The sequence below is a fragment of the Panicum hallii genome, chromosome 9 (genome assembly GCF_002211085.1).
Source record: "Panicum hallii strain FIL2 chromosome 9, PHallii_v3.1, whole genome shotgun sequence".
In the NCBI taxonomy this organism is placed as follows: domain Eukaryota; kingdom Viridiplantae; phylum Streptophyta; class Magnoliopsida; order Poales; family Poaceae; genus Panicum; species Panicum hallii.
The window spans coordinates 50321694-50342963 of NC_038050.1; positions in this window are offsets into that span (position 1 = coordinate 50321694).

The following is a 21270-nucleotide window of genomic DNA, read 5'->3' on the forward strand; positions in this document are numbered from 1 at the left end:
GGTTTTGGTTTGGATGGTTCTCAGTAGTTCTTAATTAATATTGATTAATTCTTATGCAATTTGGGTTATGGTAACTCATCCACTTGTAGTAATTAGCTTTAATAAAATTTGCCAAGATTAAAAGCTAATGCAGTTGAGTCAGCTAACCTTAGAGCCTCATACTCGTGTTATACTTGTTGAGTACTAGTTTGTACTCACACTTGCCTCTCTACTCTTCTGTTCTATTTCGGATATCTTCGACTGCTGCTCAGTGCCCGGCAACGTGGAGGATTACATCAGCGGCTTCGACGACTTCTAGGCGTTTGTCTCCCAGTCGACGTCCCTGTGGCGCCCAGCTCTTCATGTATTCCTTTTACGCTTCCGCAACTCATGAACCGATTCTTGATTCGGTTGTAATAAAATAATTCATTTATCAATTTATTTACGATTTATATTAATGTTATTCCTGACATGTGTTGTGATATCTTGATAATCTGTTGTATATATGCGTGACTTGATCCTGGCGCATATATGATTGCTCGATTTATGTTCTTATAAATCGGGTGTGACAGATTGGTATCAGAGCCGTGTCGACTGTAGGACGAAGCCTAGGTAGAATTGGTCGAGTTTAGGACTTCTGTTCTCTTGCTTGCCTCCGCAAATCTTCAGCCATCATTTTTTCTGCTTCTATTCCTTGAGTCTTAAGCCCTAGATTTGCTATTTTTTCCGGCCTTTTCTGAGAAATAGCTTGAGTTTTCTGTAGACGTTGGCCTGAGTCGCCTAATCCGGTAATTTATAAGTTTAGGTTGTCCCTATGAAAATACGCTAGAACGAGTGTGTTAGTCGAGTAGCGTGGAAAATTCGACTAAGTTGTGAATATTGAATGTTTGTTATTGTGCAAATGGTTGATTTGAATCTTTGGTTGATTGCATAGTTTAGTAGTTAAAATTGTTCATGCAAATCGACCCTAACCCAACCTGAACTAAATACTAAAATTTGAGTTAGATCGTTGGGGGTAAAACCTGTATTCCTTTCTTTCTGCCATATCCTTCCGAAGTTTCATTTCCGCAGCTGCACGATATCTTATCCTTATAAATTTTTGTTCGTTGCAATCAGATGGTGAACACCAGGCGCACCGGTTCCGGTCCTGACCAGCAGGAGCAGAACAACCAGGGTACCGGTCAGCAGACACCGTTACCGATGCCGCCACCACTGACCCCGGAGTAGTTCTTCCAGCTCCAGATGCAGATGATGGCTACCCTGAACAACACCGTTCAGGCTCTGCAGCAGATCCACGCTCAGCCACCGCCTCCTCCGCCGCCCCAGCCCCGTGATCGACGCGCGGATTTCCTGAGAGGTCATCCTCCGACCTTCTCTCACGCCACGGACCCACTCCAGGCGGACGACTGGCTTCGCTCGGTGGAGCGCCAGTTGGTTGTTGCGCAGTGCGACGACCGGGAGCGAGTTCTGTACGCCGCAGGGCAGCTGCGAGGCTCCGCTCTTGACTGGTGGGAATCCTACCCAGCTCGGGATCGTGATGCTCTCACGTGGGACCAGTTCCGTGAGCGTTTCAGGAACCATCACATTCCTGAGGGCATTATGAAGATGAAGCAGAAGGAGTTCCGTGCCCTTAAGCAGGTAAATTTGAGCGAAATTCCCTGCAATTCCTTTTGAGCTTCGATCTGTCCTTGATCTCTTCCATAAGTCTCGCATTGTTCGGTTTCTATCCTTGTTGCCCGTGTCCGTTATTCCAGGGATCTATTACGGTGACGGAGTACCGTGACCGCTTCCTTCAGCTTGCCCGCTACGCCCCTGCCGACGTCGCTCGTGATAGCGATAAGCAGGAGTATTTCAAGGAGGGACTGGATGATCATATCCAGTATGCGCTGCTGAACCACCGCTTCGACAACTTCAACCAGCTGGTTGATGCGGCCCTCAACACCGAGCGCAAGCGCCGGGAGATTGAGGATAAGAAGAGGAAGATGGCTCCATCCTCTTCGGGCAGCAACACCCGTCCCCGCTACCAGTACCCTCCGCAGCAGCAGCAGCAGAGGCCGCCCCAGCAGTACCAGCAGCGGCAGCAGTACCCGCCTCGTCCTCAGCAGCAGCAGGTGGGACAGGGTCAGAGGCTTCCAGCGCCTCCGGCTCCACCAGCTCAGAGGCAGGGAGTGCCCACTCCTCCTCCTGGGTAGCAGGCCGCTGCACTTCCTCGAGTGTGCTTCCACTGCGGCGAGCCAGGGCACTACGCCAACGTCTGCCCTCGGAAGGCGCAGGCAGGACAGCAGGGGCGTGCAGCACCGCCCAAGGCCCCAGCTCAGGGCAGGGTGAACCACGTGACGGCCGAGTCAGCGGCCGAGGCTCCCAACGTGGTTATTGGTACGTTCATGGTTAATGCCCACCCTGCTACAGTGCTTTTCGATACTGGTGCTACGCATTCTTTCATCACCCAGTCTTTTGTTGAGCATCATGGTATTCCTACTAGCACGTTAAAGAGGTGCATGTTAGTATCTTCACCGGGAGGGCAGTTGAGGTCTCATGTCTTCTGTCCCAGAGTCAGTGTGGCCATAAGGGGGGTAGATTTCAGTGCGAATCTGATGGTGCTTGACTCCAAGGGCATTGATGTGATCCTTGGGATGAAGACTCTTGCTAAGTGGGGAGTCCGGATAGATTGTGCTCAGAGGACGGTTCTTCTGTCAGCACCGGATGGTCAGGAGGTTACTGTTGGAGCTACGGAGCCTTCTGGATTTCTTTATCAGATGGAGGCTAGACCCACGAATGGTATTCGCGTGGTGTCTGAATTCCCGGATGTCTTTCCGGATGATTTGCCAGGTATGCCGCCTGATCGCGACATTGAGTTTTCTATTGATCTCTTGCCTGGCACAGCTCCTATTGCTAAGAGGCCCTATCGTATGGCTCCTGTCGAGCATGAGGAGGTTAAGAAGACTGTCGATGAGTTGCTAGCTAAGGGTTATATCCGTCGCAGTTTCTCTCCTTGGGCTTTTCCTGTATTGCTTGTAGAGAAGAAGGATGGTGCGAAGAGGATGTGCGTCGATTATCGGGATCTGAATGCAGTCACCATCAAGAACAAGCATCCATTGCCCCGTATCGAGGATCTTTTTGATCAGCTTCAGGGTGCCTGTGTATTCTCGAAGATTGATCTGCGTTCGGGTTATCATCAGCTGAAGATTCGTCCTGAGGATATTCAGAAGACGGCATTCACCTGCAAGTATGGGTTATACGAGTATACGGTCATGTCCTTTGGCTTGACTAATGCTCCGGCTTTCTTCATGCATCTGATGAACAAGGTTTTCATGGATTATCTGGACACCTTTGTGGTGATATTTATTGATGATATCCTGATATATTCCAAGTCAGAAGCGGAGCATGAGAAGCATCTGAGGCTTGTGTTGCAGAGGCTCAGAGAGCACAAGCTGTATGCCAAGCTCAGCAAGTGCGAGTTCTGGATTGACGAGGTTCCGTTCCTCGGTCATGTTATCTCCAAGGGAGGTATTGCTGTGGACCCCGGAAAGGTGAAGGATGTGCTTGACTGGGTTGTACCGCAGACGGTGAAGGAAGTCCGCTCTTTTCTGGGCTTAGCAGGTTATTATCGGAGGTTCATTGAGAATTTCTCCAAGATTGCGAAGCCTTTGACTTCCTTGCTAGAGAAGGGTGTGGATTTCTCTTGGACTGATGAGCGTCAGAGTGCTTTCGAAGAGCTGAAGAAGAGGTTGACTACGGCGCCAGTCCTTACTCTGCCAGACCAGAGCAAGAGGTTCACTGTGTATTGTGATGCTTCGAGGGACGGTCTTGGTTGCGTTCTGATGCAGGAAGGCAGAGTGATAGCTTATGCTTCGCGGCAGTTGCGCCGGCACGAGCTAAATTATCCCACTCATGATCTGGAGTTAGCCGTAGTTGTGCATGCTCTGAAGATATGGAGGCATTACTTGTTTGGGCAGAGGTGTGATATTTACACCGATCACAAGAGCCTCAAGTATATTTTCACTCAGAGTGAGCTGAATATGCGGCAGAGAAGATGGCTAGAGTTGGTCAAGGATTATGACCTGGAGATTCACTATCATCCGGGCAAGGCTAATGTTGTAGCAGACGCTCTGAGCAGGAAGAGCTATGTTAACATGGCCGTGACTTTTCAGATGCCTCAGGAGTTATGCGAGGAGTTTGAGCAGTTGAGCCTGGGTTTCTTGCATCACACCTCGGGTACATCGTTCGAGGCGGAACCCACTCTAGAGGCTGAGATCAGGCAGCATCAGAAGGAAGATCAGAAGCTGCAGGAGATTCGTGAATTGCTCAAGATTGGCAAGGCTCCTCATTTCAGAGAGGATGATCAGGGTACCTTGTGGTACAAGGGTCGTATATGTGTGCCGGATGTGAATGACCTCAGAAATTTGATTCTGAGTGAGGCTCATGATACAGCATATTCTATCCATCCTGGCAGCACGAAGATGTATTATGATCTGAAGGAACGATTCTGGTGGTATGGAATGAAGCGTTCCGTTGCGGAGTACGTGGCTATCTGCGACACTTGTCAGCGTGTCAAGGCAGAGCATCAGAGGCCAGCAGGGTTATTGCAGCCGTTGAAGATTCCAGAGTGGAAATGGGAGGAAATCACTATGGACTTCATCGTTGGCTTGCCTCGTACTCAGAAAGGGTACAACTCCATATGGGTAGTAGTGGATCGGTTGACGAAGGTTGCCCACTTCATTCCGGTGAACACTACTTACTCCGGTGCTAGACTCGCAGAGTTGTACATCTCCAGGATTGTCTGTCTGCATGGTGTTCCGAAGAAGATTATATCTGATCGAGGATCTCAGTTCACTTCACGGTTCTGGGAGCAGTTGCATGATTCGTTGGATACGAAGCTGCGCTTCAGTACTGCTTATCATCCTCAGACAGATGGTCAGACAGAAAGAACCAACCAAGTGTTGGAGGATATGCTTCGAGCCTGTGCTATTCAGTATGGTACCAGCTGGGATAAATGCCTGCCTTATGCAGAGTTTTCGTATAACAACAGCTATCAGGCCAGTCTGAAGAAGTCTCCTTTCGAGGCCCTGTATGGTCGGAAGTGCAGGACTCCGCTGTATTGGGATCAGATTGGTGAGAGGCAGGTATTTGGTCCAGATATTGTTGAAGAGGCAGAACAGTTGGTACAGCAGGTGCGAGAGAATCTGAGGGTCGCTCAGACTCGTCAGAAGAGCTATGCGGATGTTCGTCGTCGAGATTTGACCTTTGCAGTGGGTGACCATGTGTACCTGAAGGTCTCGCCGATGAGAGGAATCCGCAGGTTTAATGTACGAGGGAAGCTAGCTCCTCGATACATTGGTCCGTTCAAGGTGCTGGAACGGAAAGGTGAGGTGGCATATCGTCTGGAGTTGCCACTCAGTCTCTCAGGAGTGCACGATGTGTTCCACGTGTCTCAGCTGAAGAAGTGCTTGAGAGTGCCAGAAGAGCAAGCACTGATAGAAGGGTTAAATGTGCAGGAGGATCTGACCTATGTCGAGCATCCGGTGAAGATTCTGGAGACATCTGAGAGAGTTACCAGAAACAAGAGGATCAAGATGTGCCGTGTTCAGTGGAGTCATCACACGGAGGATGAGGCTACTTGGGAGCGAGAAGATGAGTTGAGAAAGACATATCCCGATCTCTTTGCTAGCTAGCCTATCCGAATCTCGGGACGAGATTCCTGTAAGGGGGGTAGGTTTGTAACACCCTAAGGTATTTTTCCTTAAATTTTAATGAATTTATTTGGGCTCAAATAAAATTTTCCAGAGTTTTCTCTAATTTACCTTGCATTTAAAGTAATTTTAAAACGTAAAGAATTAAAATTTATTTTAGGTTCAACATGTTTGTGCATTCATGCTGGTGCATAAGTTTTATTTGGTTGAGTGCATAGGAGTTGAATTCAAATTTGAGTTGAATTCAAATAGAATTGAGTTGGGTTGATAGAGAAAAGGGAAGAAGCAGGAAAGTAGGTCAGTAATTCCTTTCCTTTCTCAGTAATTCCTTTCCTTTCTCAGTAATTCCTTTCCTTTCTCAGTAATTCCTTTCCTTTCTCAGTAATTCCTTTCCTTTCTCAGTCATTCCTTATGTTCTCAGTCATTCCTTATATCCTCAGTTATTCCTTCTTTCTCGGTCATTCCCCCAGCTCGACCCCACCTGTCGGCCCCTTTCTCCTTCCTCCCGTCTCCTCCGGCGCAACCTCCCTCCCCAAGATCTCCGGTCCTTCTCGCAGCAACCCTATCCCGAGACCCCGGGCCCCGCCCTTCTTATCCTCCTACGCCACCCCTTGGACCCCCTCATCCCAACAGCGCCGCCCCAAAGCCCTAACCGCGGCCGCCGCCTTGCCTCTGCCGTGACCCGAGCCGTCGCCGCCGGTGAGCTTCGTCTGTGAAATTGCCGGCCACCTGTACCCCTTGTGCCGTGCTGACACCCCCATCACCTTCGCAGGAACCTCCCGGAGCAATTTCCGCCATCCAGAGGGCCCGGCCACCCCGGCATCGTCCTCCTCCACGGGAACCCGACCCCCTCCGCCGCCGGCCGTCACCAGCGACGCCTCCGCACGCCGCCTCCAGCCAATCCCCGCCTCGGTGAGCAATACGTCATCTCGGGTAGTCGTTTGCGCTAGATTTGGTAGCCTGTAAACCACCCCAGCCACCCATCCACGGCACGCCGGCGATCCCGAGCCGCTCTCTCCGTGGGGAGCGTCGACCCGAGCCCCGATCCGCCACGCTGATAACTCAGGTGGATTAACCGTGCCATCACCGTCCTCCAGGGCTTGGCCTCGTCCCAAATGAGGCCCAGATGACCGAGATTGGTCATCTCCGGCGAAGCGCCGCCGCGGGGAGCGCGTCTCCGGCGACCCCCCGCCGTTCCAGAGCCGTGAACCGAGCCGTGGAGCGAGCCACGATCTGAGCCGCCCGATCTGGGTCTAAGAGCCCGGAACAGATCTTACCCCTTCGCCGTGTGAGTCTAGTCCCAGCCCTCCGATCAGGATCCAGTGGACCGGACCCCTCGGACAGATCGGACCCGTCCGATCCAGATCGGACCGTCCGAACTCCGCTGTTCAGATCGGACCGTCCGAACCGGAACGCGTCCGAACCGTTCGATTTAGATCCAACCGTCCTTATTAGAAGCCGCGTACCCCTTCAGCCGTGGCAGTTTTGTTAAAGAGCCCCTGAGTTTCCTTGGAATCAACCCGCAGTCCACCCGTAGTTCAAAAATAATTAAGGTTAGGTCCTTTTCTTCTCATTCAGACCCCTGAGCTTCCGGTATTTTTGAAACCGCAGTCCATATCCAGTGTTTTCTCGCGCTAGCCCCCGAGTCTAGGGTTTATTTACATTTAAGCCCTCGGTTTTTGTGCAGAAGCCCCTGGAAGTTAGGTTTTTCTTACAGTTTAGTCCCTGGATCTTGTTTTAAGCGTAGTTTTCGCATTTTAGCTCCGTTTTAGGTGTTCTTTATATCCACACGATCGTTGTAACGCGTAGAATAGTTTTAGGCCAGTTTTATGTGCTGTTCCATTGTATTGGTGTACTGTTTCTTATATTTTGCTATTGTTTGCATGTGTGTGCATGTGTGGCCCATGTATTGCTGTTACGATCGTAAGTAGACGTCGAGCCACCGGAGCAGTACCAGGAGCAGCCACCTTCCGAGCAGTTCGAGCAGCAGCCGGGAGAGTACGAGGAAGGCAAGTATAACATGAATCTCCTATCACTTTTAAATACAATTTCATACTGCATTTAATTCTGTATGCCTATAAGGATTTCCTAGCCACCTTTATATCCTTTATATATATCCTTTGGGTTGCATTTTGGTTAGATGTGCTAGGTTGCTGCGCTATAACATATCTCGGTCCTTTTTAATTAATTTGATTAATGGTCTTATGCAACTTAATTCCGGAGCCGACCCTCTGTGCTGTGTGCTTGAGTGGTTTGTGCGTCCTTAAAAGATGTTTTTGTAGAAACATGGTTTAGGGGGCCAGCACGGTGCTTAGTGCTTGGTTGGCCACTCTCCATAAGGACCGGTTCATAGAGCGACAACCTGGGACAACCGCGCAACCACAAGACTGGAATGGGACGGTCTTGACTTACTAATTAGGTCATTTTGGTTCAGGAGTAACTTACCTGCGTGGGAAAGAGGGGTGGTAGGCTTCAATGGTCCCTGCTCCTCCGGCTTGGTCTGTGCTGTGTGTCTTGTACCCCCGGAGGTGGGCCCCATCGTCGCTGATCCAGAATCCTTAGCGGTTACACCTTACCAACGTGATCCTTTGTAACGGTCTCGTAGTGTGCTTGCTAGCCATCTCACCTAAGGAAGTGTGATGAACCACTAGCGTAGCCCACGACTTGTGGGTAAAGTTGTGCAACCTCTCGAGAGTGTAAAACTGATATATCAGCTGTGCTCACAGTTATGAGCGGCCCAGATCCTCCGTCTGATTAGTGGGGTTATCAACCTTTGACGAGGGCGATTCCCCGGGTGGTTTTGGTTTGGATGGTTCTCAGTAGTTCTTAATTAATATTGATTAATTCTTATGCAATTTGGGTTATGGTAACTCATCCACTTGTAGTAATTAGCTTTAATAAAATTTGCCAAGATTAAAAGCTAATGCAGTTGAGTCAGCTAACCTTAGAGCCTCATACTCGTTTTATACTTGTTGAGTACTAGTTTGTACTCACACTTGCCTCTCTACTCTTCTGTTCTATTTCGGATATCTTCGACTGCTGCTCAGTGCCCGGCAACGTGGAGGATTACGTCAGCGGCTTCGACGACTTCTAGGCGTTTGTCTCCCAGTCGACGTCCCTGTGGCGCCCAGCTCTTCATGTATTCCTTTTACGCTTCCGCAACTCATGAACCGATTCTTGATTCGGTTGTAATAAAATAATTCATTTATCGATTTATTTACGATTTATATTAATGTTATTCCTGACATGTGTTGTGATATCTTGATAATCTGTTGTATATATGCGTGACTTGATCCTGGCGCATATATGATTGCTCGATTTATGTTCTTATAAATCGGGTGTGACACCTCCCGCGGCCCATCTTCCTCTCTCTCTCTCTCTCTCCTTTTCCTCCCGCAGCCCAGCCCGAGCGCTCTCTCCTCTCTCTCGTTCTCCCTCTGCCAGCCAGGGCCCGCACGTCATCTTCTTTCCCCCTTCTCCTTCCCCCTCCCCTGTTTCTTTCCCCGCCGGCCCGGCCGCCCGTCGCTGGCCATGGCCCCGCTCCGCCGCACCCCTGGGCCCTCTCCCCCGAGCCACACGTTGGTCCCGTCCTGCGCCTAGGACCTTCTAGAAGCACGCCCGCGCTCGGATGAGGGCGAGCCGCAACAACTCGCGGGAGGCGCGGCATCCGTTGCACGGGCGACCCGTACGCCGAGGCCGCCCCACCCCCCTTTCTTAGCTGCAGCCGTCCCTCGCGCTCTCCCCTAAGCCGCCTCCGCACCCCGGCTTCCTCCGAGCCTTGCGCCGCGGTGCCACCGTTCGACCTGAGGGTGACGCCGCCGCAGACCCGAGTTCCAGCACCACCGCAATTCAATCCCGGTGCCACCGATCGTCGACCGCTTGCCGCCGTCGCAGCTTCCAGGGGTGGTAAGGAACATGCCGTGCCCTTTTTCTTTTCCCCTCTCCCTCTACGCGAGCGCGTCCCCTTGCTGCCGTGAGTCAGCGCCGCCCCCACCGTGGGGAGCCTCAAACCGAACCCCAATCGACCGTCTGGGTACCTAGGTGTGTTCACCATGTCGCACTCTACCTCCAGGGCCTGATCTCGTCCAAAATGGGGCCCGGATTGCCGAGATCGGCCATCTCCGGCGAGCTGCCGCCACGGGAGTGCTCTCCGGTGAGCAATCGCCGCCGCCGGACCCCCGACCCCCGTCCCCTTTGATTCATACCGCTAGATCCCGATCCAACGCTCCTAATTAGAACGTACCGGTTCGGCCTGCCAGTTTTGCTAAAGAGCCCCTGCACTTTTCAAAAACCAACCCGTAGTCCACCCTAGTTTAAACATAATTCCAGTTAGGTCCTGTTTTATTTGTTTAGCCCCCTGAGTTCTCTGGAATTTGGGTCCGCCGTCCATGCCCTATGTTTTCACGGGTTAGACCCCAGATCTAGCCTTTAATTACATTTAGGTCCCTGGTTTTTGCCCAGAACCCCCTGGAAGTTCTGTTTTTCTCGCAGAAAAGCCCCTGGACCTTGTTTTAGCTCTAGTTTTCACGTCTTAGCTCCGTTTTAGGTGGTTTTCGCGCTCATGCGATCGTTGTAATGTGTAGAACAGTTCTATCATAGTTTTGTGTGCTGTTTTTATGTAATGTTGTACTATTTCTTATCTTTTACCCTTGTTTGCATGTATGTGTATGTGCTGGACCATGTTTTGGCGTTGCGATCGTGAATAGACGCTGAGCCTTTGGATGAGTACCAGGAGGCCCTTTCTGCAGAGCAGTTTGAGCAGTAGCAGGAGAACTTTGAGGAAGGCAAGTATAACATGAATAACCCATCACTTTTAAATACAATTTCATACTGCATTTTAATTCTGTATGCCTATAAGGATTTCCTAGCCACCTTATCCTTTATATATATATGCCTTGGGTTGCATTTTGGTTAGTTGTGCTAGGTGCTGCGCTCTCACACACCACGGTCCTTTTTAATTAATTTGATTAATGGTTATATGCAACTTAATTTTGAGAGTGGCCCTCTGTGCTTTGTGCTTGAGTGGCTCACGTCTCCTTAAAATATGTTTTTGTTAGAAACATGGCTTAGGGGGCCAGCACGGTGCTTAGTACTTGGTTGGTCACTCTCCATAAGGACCAGTTCATAGAGCGACAACCTGGGACAACTGCGCAACCACAAGACTGGAATGGGACGGTCTTGACCTACTAATTAGGTCATTTTGGTTCGGGAGTAACTTACCTGCGGGGCAAGAGGGGTGGTAAGCTTCAATGGTCCCTGCTCCTCCGGCTTGGTCTGTGCTGTGTGCTTGTACCCCCGTGAGGTGGGCCCCATCATTGTTGATCCAGAAAACTTAGCGGTTACATCTTACTAACGTGATCATTTGTAACGGTCTCGTAGTGTGCTTGCTAGTCATCTCACCTAAGGAAGTGTGATGAACAACTAGCGTAGCTCACGACTTTTGGGTAAAGTTGTGCAACCTCTCGAGAGTGTAAAACTGGTATACTAGCCGTGCTCACGGTCATGAGCGGCCCAGATCCTCCGTCTGATTAGTGGGTTGTACCTTTGGTGGTTTGGCTTGGTTCTCAGTAGACTCATGGTTAATTTTGATTAATTATTATGTAACTTGGGTTCCGGTAATTCATCCACTTGTAGTAAATAGCTTTAATAAAATTTGCCAAGATTAAAAGCTAATGCAGTTGAGTCAGCCAACCTTAGAGCCTCATAATTCGTGTTATACTTGTTGAGTACAAGTTGTGTGCTCACACTTGCCTTCTCTACTCTTCTGTTCTCTCTGGGATATCTTCGACTGCTGCTCCGTACCAGGCGATGTGGAGGACTACATCAGTGGACTCGACGATTTCTAGGCGTTGTCTCCCAGCCGACGTCCCTGTGGCGCCCTATTCTTCATGTATTTATTTTACGCTTCCGCATTCCTTGAACTGATTCTTGATTTAGTTGTAATAAAGATATTCATTTATAACTTATACGCTTTTATTTCGAGATACGTGTTGTGATATCTTGATGATTCTGTTGTATATATGCGTGACTTGATCCTGGCGCATATATGATTGCTCGATTTATGTCCTTATAAATCGGGTGTGACACTTAACGCTTTACTTGTCCGTCCAAAGGGTGGGAGACCCGAGCGCTAGGGTAGTGACCTCGTACACGGGCATGGTGCTCGGGTATGCGGGATCCTTCGGATATGACCATGCTCCATGGTGTTGTAGTGGTAGACGGCAGGTGGTGACAGCCCTATCCGTCTGCTAAGACAGCTTTGCAATAGTTAGCGTAGTCCCCCATGTTCGGGTATGGTGTAAGAGTTCTGAAAGATGTAATGAGACCGGCTGTACTCCGGTGCGGGACATTCTCCCTGATATCCCGAGCCTTAGCTCTGAGCCCTAATCGTATATCCTGTGTAACCTTTGCTTGTATGAATAGATGCTATTAGGACCTTGTTGTACGCCTATGCTCTCGCTAACCTTAGGTTTATTCGTTTATTCTTTATCTTAAGATTGGCTCGAGTGTGTGTGCTACATTACTCTTATCATATCATTTATCACGACTTACCCCTGTATGAAATATTGTCTATAGCTTATTCATATCACCCTGATTATGTACCTAGTAAACTCTTCTACTCATGCCATCCTACGGGAAAAATATAAATAACGATACCCGAATACTCTCCGGGTGAAATGCTACAACGGTATTGTTAGACCCGGGGCAACGGGGCTGTGTACATAGCGTAGTTAAAGAGATTAAGTCCATCTTATCTCTTATTTGTCTCGTTTATCTCTTATTTTTCCCGTTTAAGTAGGAGATAGAGCTAACCGATATAGAGGGAATCTACTCGAGATATGTTCTGGTACGATTCCTTGGCTGGTGTTGGTTAGTATCTTTGTAACCCTGGCCTCTCGGATATATAAGGGAGGATAGGGACCCCTCTCAAAACACGATCCCTAGGTCATTCTACACCTAAGACAATACAAACCACTACAGGATGTAGGGTATTACACACCTAGCGGCCCGAACCTGTCTAAGCTTTGTGTTCCTTGTACCTTCGAGTTCCTAATCTCGGCGTTCCCTCACCCAAAATCTACCACCTTAGGTATACCCCTCGGTGGGCAGCTGGTTAAACACCGACAGCTGGCACGCCAGGTAGGGGAAAGCGTCGAAGATCCATCGGCGAGCTCGATGGCGACTTTCAAATTCTCCAGGTCAGTTCCCTCTCAGGGTACGACATTCGTTTTTGGCTCGTGGGTCTGCATCGCAGATGGTGTGGGCGATTTTCGATGATTCCTCGTCAACATGAAGCTAAAGACTTCCGCTGCGGATCTCCGCAGCGACCTCAACAAGTTCGTCGATGATCTCGACAACTTGTCAACCTGTGCTTCTGCAACAAGGATCGAGATGGAGTCTGCTCCAGGTTCGACTTCTTCCAGCGTTGCAGCAACTTCCCCTGGGTTGGACTCGTTCTAATCTAGGGATCGACATAGCCGATCCCAACTCAGTTCATGCAGACCGGCCACTGATCTCCAGGAGGCCAACGACTCTGGTTCCCTCTCCATGTTAGAGAAGGACCTGGACTTTCTGCTCCAGGATGGAAAGCTTGAAACCACCGCGTGTCGGGGGGCTTCGGGTTGTTTCAGCGCTAGTGATCTGGTGATCACCTCCATGCCGGAGGGGCGTATTGTACATTGGAGGGGCATGGCGCTCTCCGATCTACTCGAGGCAGAGGGTTGACTTGTGGCTCACCTCGAGCCCTTGCCCTTTCAAGAGGGCAGGCCATTGGCTACCGCGGCGGAGGGGTCGACTGAACTAGTTGACGCGAGCAGTGGCTCCGTTGTTACTCCACAGCCATTGAGGTCGCAGGAGGCTCAAACATCACCAAAGTCATCTACTTTCCGATGGCTTTGGACCCTGCGCCGCTCAGCTGGCTGGAGAGCCTCAGCAGCAACTCCATCGACTCCTGGAAGCGCCTCAAGAAGGTCTTCATCGACAACTTCCAGGGAGCGATCGCTCGTGCAGGTACTCGTCTCGATCTTGCCCAGTGTAAGTAGGAACGTAACAAGCTCCTACGGTCTTACACACGTCGCTTCTTCGACGTCCGCGCCACCATCGTGAACATTTCGGAGGACGACATCATTGACTGCTACTACAACGGCATCACCGACCCAGGCATCTACAGAGATTTCAGGCGGAACAGGCCGAAGACCGTCGCAAGCCTTCGTGATATGATGCACGATTGGTCCGAACAGGAGGAGAAGATGCGGGAGCGGTTCCCGCGGCATCAAGATAGCAATCTGAGGCGCCCAAACGACAAACGCAACGACAAAGGCCAGCGGGACTTTTCGGGTCCGCCCCGGAAACGAAAGCCAGATGATATCATCGCGGCTATCAATCGTTCTTCGTGGGGCAAGAAGTCGACAATGCAAGAGGAGTTTGAGAAGCTCCTGCAGAAAAAGTGCCCATGGCACCCAGGTGCCAACCACGCTGCCATTGACTACTACCACCTTCGGAGGACGTTCAGCAATTCCGGTGGTGGTAAGAAGAACAAGAAGCCTGCAGACAAAGAACCCGAGGATGACGACCACGACGACCAAGGGCGCAACCTGAAGTTCTAGGATGCTTTGAAGGTCGTCAACGTCATCTTCGGGGGAGATGAGGATTTTAGCTCCAGGCGAGACCAGAAGCTGCTTCTCCGGGAGATCATGTCCATTGAGCCGGTGGTACCATGACCACCCCGTTGGTCGGAGGTCCCCATCTCGTTCTCCCGCGACGACCAATGGATGAGCTTTTCAGAACCCGGAAAGTTCCCCTTGGTCCTCGATCCTGTGGTGGCGGAGGTCAAGCTCACCAAGGTCCTCATCGATGGCGGAAGCGGGCTCAACCTCATTTTCGTCAGCACTTTGGGAAAGATGGGCCTGGATTTCAAGGACATGCTGGTTCCCAGCAAGTCCCCTTTTTACGGCATCGTCCCAGGTAACGCGGCACATCCACTTGGTACGGTCGTCCTCCCAGTCACCTTCGGCACGAGGGAGAACAACCGCACTGAGTTTATCAAGTTCGAAGTAGCTAACTTCGAATCTTCTTACCATGCAATTTTGGGCTGTCCGGCACTTGCCAAGTTTATGGCAATGCCACATTACGTCTATCTACTTCTCAAGATGCCAGGGTTAAGTGGAGTTCTTACTCTCTGAGGCGACTTGAAGAAGTCGTACGACTGCAATCAGGAGGCAATTCAGTACGCCTCGACTACTCGTGTGCCAGATGCTTCCGGAGGAGTACTCACGGCCGCGCAGTAGCTATCCCAATCCAGGCTGGAGATTCCCTCCAAGAAGGCCAGCAAGTCGAGCATCCAGTTGACTGATGATGTGGCCCTCAAGACGATCCAGCTCCAGGAGGAGGACTCATCTAAAACCGCTGTCATCGGCGCGGGCTTAGGTGACAAATAGGAACTCGCGCTCGTCAGCTTCCTTCAGGCTAACCGAGACATATTCGCGTGGAAACCAGCGGATATGCCAGGGGTGCCCAGGGAGTTGATCGAGCATGCTTTGAATGTACACCCAAAGGCTATGCCTAAGAAGCAACTCCTGCGAAGGTTTGCTCACGATAAGCGTGAGGCCATCAAATGGGAGATAGCTAAATTCATTAAAGAAGTCATCCATCCAGAGTGGGTAGCTAATCCCGTTCTTGTAAAGAAAAAGAACAATGAATGGAGAATGTGTGTTGACTACACTGATCTCAACAAGCACTGCCCAAAGGACCATTTTGGGCTTTCGCGCATTGACCAAGTTGTTGATTCGACAGCTGGTTGTGTCCTTCTTTGTTTTCTTGATTGTTATTCAGGATATCATCAGATAGCGCTCAAGGAGGAGGACCAAATCAAGACTGCATTTATCACCCCGTACGGGGCATATGCCTACAAAACCATGTCCTTCGGGTTGAAGAACGCAGGAGCAACCTATCAGCGCGCGATCCAGATGTGCTTTGCGGATCAGCTGCACCGGAATGTTGAAGCCTATGTGGATGACGTGGTCATCAAGACCATGGATTCCGATGACTTGATTGCAGATTTGGAGGAAACATTCAGTAGTCTAAGCAGATTTCGGTGGAAACTCAATCCTACTAAGTGCGTTTTTGGAGTACCTTCAGGGAAATTGCTCAGATTCATCGTTAGCAACCGGGGCATCGAAGCCAACCCTGTAAAGATCACGGCCATTACTGATATGGAGGCTCTAGCCACAATCAAGGATGTGCAAAATTTAACAGGTTGTATGGCAGCCCTGAACAGGTTCATCTCCCAACTCGGGGAGAGAGGACTACCCTTCTTCAAGCTCCTGAAATGCCAAGAAAAGTTCCAATGGACGGAGGAGGCTGACCGGGCCCTGCAAGATCTGAAACATCACCTTCAGTCACCTCCGATCCTTACAGCGCCATTGCCAGGGGAAGACCTACTACTTTACATCGCGGCAACAACTCATGTTGTCAGTAGTGCTATTGTAATCGAGCGAGGCGAGGATGGCCATGCATTTGGAGTGCAGAGGCCTGTCTATTTTGTCAGCGAGGTACTTTCTGAATCCAAGGTACGATACCCTACCGTTCAAAAGCTTTTATACGCAGTAGAGGCCTGTTTACTTTGTCAGCGAGGTACTTTCTGAATCCAAGGTACGATACCCTGCCGTTCAAAAGCTTTTATACGCAATTCTAATCGCATCAAGAAAGCTGCGCCATTATTTCGACGAGTACAAGATCACCGTGATTACGGATTTCCCGTTGGTGGAGATTCTTCATAATCAAGATGCCACGGGGCGTGTATCAAAGTGGGCAGTGGAACTGGGGGCTTTGTCAATCGACTTCAAGCCACGCACTGCAATCAAGTCTCAAGCTCTAGTCGACTTCATGGCTGAATGGAGGGAGAATCAAGTCCCAACTCTGGTCGATAAGCCAGAACCCTGGACCATGTACTTTGATGGGTCTCTCAAGCTCGACCGGGGTGGCGCTGGAGTTCTGCTTATTTCTCCATGAGGTGAACAATTGAAGTATGTCCTTCAGATCCTGTGGGCGGTATCCAACAATGAAGCCGAGTATGAAGCCTTGCTTCACGGGCTTCGTTTGGCAATATCACTAGGGATCAAGCGACTACTTGTGTATGGCAATTCTCTTCTCATTATGCAGCAAGTCAACAAAGAGTGGGACTGCAACAAGGAGACGATGGAAGCCTACATGCAGGAAGTGCGCAAGCTAGAAAATAAATTTTCCGGCTTGGAAGTTCATCATGTGCTGCGAGAGCACAATGTCGGCGCAGACACCTTGTCCAAACTGGGGTCGACACATGCTCAGGTCCCACCAGGAGTCTTCGTCCAGGAGCTCAAGCCGCCATCCATCAAGTCTTCTTCACAGGTAACCATCGACGCGGGTCCCCAACAATCCAGTCGAGAGGTTATGGTGCTACAAGAGGACTGGCGAGAGGCTTTTATCGACTTCTTCCGGGATCAAAAGTTACCGGCAGGAATTGATGCCAGAAGCGCAGAGGCGGCATGCGTCATGCGCAAAAGCAAGTGTTTTGTCCTGGTCAACAGCAAGCTTTATCGGCGCAGCGCTCGGTCAGGTGTTCTCATGAAATGCGTCACAAAAGAAGAAGGTTGTGACATTCTGCGGGAGATCCACAAGGGTGTCTGCGGTAACCACGCAGCTTCAAGAACGCTGGTGGGGAAGGCATATAGGGCCGGCTTCTGGTGGCCCACTGCAGTATCCGACGCGGAGGATCTCGTGCGCAGATGCTAAAATTGTCAATTCTTCGGCAAGCAGACTCATGTTCCTGCCCACAGCCTCATCACCATACCGCCATCCTGGCCCTTCGCTTGTTGGAGCCTCAACATGATTAGGCCCTTCACAATGGCGCCAGGCGGTTTCACCCACGTTCTGGTGGCTATCGACAAGTTTACCAAGTGGATTGAGTACAAGCCGATAGCCAAGCTCACACCAGATCGGGTTGTTGACTTCATCTCGGATATCTTGCACCGCTTCGGCTTCCCCAATACCATCATCACAGATTTGGGATCCAACTTCAAGGCCAACCAATTCTAGGAATTCTGCGAGAATGCATGCATCAAGGTTAAGTATGTCTCGGTTGCGCACCCAAGGGCCAATGGACAAGTCGAAAGGGCGAACGGTTTGATCATCGACGGCCTCAAGAAGAGACTCTATGATGAAAATAGCAAGAAGGGGGGCAAATGGATACATGAGCTGCCACACGTCGTCTGGGGGCTTCGGACTTAGTCGTCCAAAGACACAGGACAAACGCCTTTCTTCCTCGTATACGGATCTGAAGCTATCTTACCAGCCGATGTCATGTGGAAGTCCCCAAGGGTTGAAATGTACAGTGAAGGCGAGGCGGACGAGGCGAGGCAATTAGAGCTCGATTCTATCGAAGAGGCTCACTGCACCGCTCTTGTTCAGTCAGCCCGATACCTGCAGGGGATCCGGCGATATCATAATCGCAACGTGAGGGAGCGTTCATTCAGCATTGGTGACTTGGTCTTGCATCGCATTCAAGACGAGTCCGGCCTGCACAAGCTCAATTCAAGATGGGAGGGCCTGTTTCTCGTCAAATAGGTTACAAGATCAGGGTCTTATCGACTACAATATCCCGAGGGTCAAGACGTTTCGAACTCTTGGAACATCCAGAACCTGCGCAAGTTTTACCCATGAGAAGACGGCCGGATATAGCCGAATCTCTGGGGGCTTAGATGGCCCCCTTCCCTCGAATCAGTTTGGAGGCTACGCGCCATACGACTCGGGTTGAAAGTTTCTCTGAGAACATACGGAGGCTACGGCCACTTGCAGCATCTACATAACTCAGCTCCTTGTCGTGAATTGTACGGAGGCCATGGCCACGTTTCTATCTCATCAATTTCATGTCTCGACGCAACCGTCCGCTCCGTTCATATCTTCTACGGCTCGACTTCCGCCGCGACCTTGGATGGTTGCACGCGACAGCAGTCGCATCTATCCCAACAAATCGATCCGTTCGACTGGATTATATCCAGCTTGTTGGATGGGCTCGCGTAAAGAGCTACCTCGACTACATCCTGAGTCGTTCAACTCAGGGTAGTTTCATTCTTGCCATAAACATGGCAGAGTCACGGCGATGCCCGCGTCCGCTCCCAACGAGTTTGAACCGTCCGTCCGGTTCTTACCTAACTCAAGGAGCGCGCTCATATGGGGAGCGACTTCGACTACACCCAGAGTCGGTGCACTCGGGGTAGTTTTGTTTTTCTGCCTTACCCACGGTAGTTCCGTGATGACGCTCGCGTTCTTTCCTAACAATTTGGACCCGCTCGGTCGAGTTGTGGCTACCTTATTAGATGAGTACCCGCTCGGAGCTATGACTACCTTCCGGGTCGCTGCACCCAGGGTAGTGTCTACTGCTTAGCCTCGTAAGCCTAGATTCCAATTCAGCCAAGGCACACACACACACAAGTAGAGGCATCAAAGAAACTATATGTACAAGAAAGTAAAAACTTGTTCTTTACACCCTAATCCTGTAGTACGCTTTGGACTATTTGTTCCGCTACAGGTCGGGCTTCTTGGAGGTGTTGGTGGAATTGACCCTCGGTGCAGTCTGCAGCCATGCCCTGAGCAAATATCTCCAATTGCGCGTTCGGCAAAAAAGACTTCACAACAGCAAGGGCGTTGCTGACACACGCAACTGGAGCCTCGGTGAGGAATTTTAGCACTTTCTTTGGGGCTTCGCGGAGTTGCTCTAGCAGGGGCCGCGGGCTTGCTTCGCCTTCCTCTGGGGGATCCACCATGTCCACCAACTCCCGGGCGGCCCCCCTGAGATCTTCGAGCTCTCTCTGTCGTTGCTTTTTCTCCTCGCCCAGCGTCTTGACTTCCTGAAGGCAGTCGGCGAACTGTTGTTCAGTATCGCTGATCACCTTCTGCAGCCTCTCGACGTCATCTGTACGCTGATACAACAGATTCTTCACATCAGTAAGCAGCTCTTCTTTATATATTAACATTTTCCTAAGTTCTGTGGTGAAGAGCTTTTTCAGAACCCAGGACAAATTGATAAATGCAAGTACTCGATGGAAGCAATGGCTTATCTTGGTGCGCTTTCCTCTGATCTTTGAGCTGCTCTTGGTGTGCTTTCCCTTGCACCTCGAGTTGCCCTCGGACTTCGGAATTCGCTTTCTCGAGAGAGCAGATCTTTGCTTCGTCGTCGGCGATGCGCCTTTCCAGGGCGGCGAGCTCTTGGTGATCACCCACAACGGTTTTCAGCTTTTCTAATTTCTTCTGGGAGCGGGCGATCACATTCTGCATAAGGAGGGAAACTCAGATAAGCAACTCGATAGTGTTCACCAGCAGGAAAGTACTCAGGTCGTACCATGGCAAAGCCAAACGCCTTCCTGAAGTTCTCTATGTTGTTGTCCGTCAGCAACGGATCATCCACCAAGTCGTCGGCAAGGACATCCTGGTACCCAGACCCGGTCAGGAGCAGCTCAACGGGTCTCCTCGAGGTTCCCGTCGCCTCTTCGGGCGGTGACCGCTGAGCACCTGCAAGCGCAAAGGGTTTTCAGCATACAGCGCTTGGATCTCGGCAGCTAGCCGGGGGCAGTCGATTGCGTACCTGTACCATCTGTAGGAGCGGCATCAGGGGCCTCGACTTGTTCCCCGCCACCAGCTCTGGTTTCGACTTGTTGGAGCTCGGGAGGCGGCAGGTCGGGCAGCGTCGCGCCAGCCTCGGGGGCTAGCTCCGCGGGCGTCGACTCTTCGAGGGCCGACGGCTCGGGGGCTGGAGCTGCCGTGATTGGCCCCGTGCCCGAAGACCCTTCCTGGGTCAAAGACCTGGGGGCTGGGGTAGTCGAGGCCGGCGTCAGCTGGAGGTCCGCGGCGGTCGCAGCTCTAACGAAGTCGATGTTAGTCAACACACAAGTCGAAAGATCAAAATGTTTATTGTGCAACCAGAGGCAAACTTACAGTGTAGATTTCTTTTTGATGGCCCTTCTCACCCGCAAGGCTTGTCGCGGCATTCCCGTTGCGAGCGGCGGGGTTTCACCAGCCAAGGGCGCGGTCCCCACCACGGCGATGGTAACAGCTGCGGTGGCCGATGGAGCTTCCTCTTCTTCTTTGGGCTCGGCCCGGGTGGAGGAGGCGGAAGGACTACTTGAGGACATGTAAGCACGACACACTATCAACACATAGCAATACACCAAGGCAACAGCAAGTACCTGGAGGATTCGATTTCCTGCGCCTTCCGCTTCCGCACTATCCGACGACCCTGCGGCACCAGCGGCAAAGCGTCGGCTAACTCCATGATTGGCTCGGAGGAGTTGTCCCGTCGCACTTCTCCTTCAGCTTCCTCCTCCGCCTGGGGGTTCACATCCTCTGAGGACCCGTTGCTGCGCTGAGCTGCAGCTATGCGAGCCCTTTTGGCTTCTACAGCAGCGCTGGGGAGGAGGTGGTCTGGCCGAGGGATATCGGGTCGCGGCGGGTAGCTGCAGTATAGTTCGGTGTGCCCCTGCAGAAGGCTCTCAGTCAGCGATGGCATAACAGAGGTAGCTTTCAACAAAAAGTAGTCGAGTACTTACAGGCTTGGGCGGATTCCTCGCGG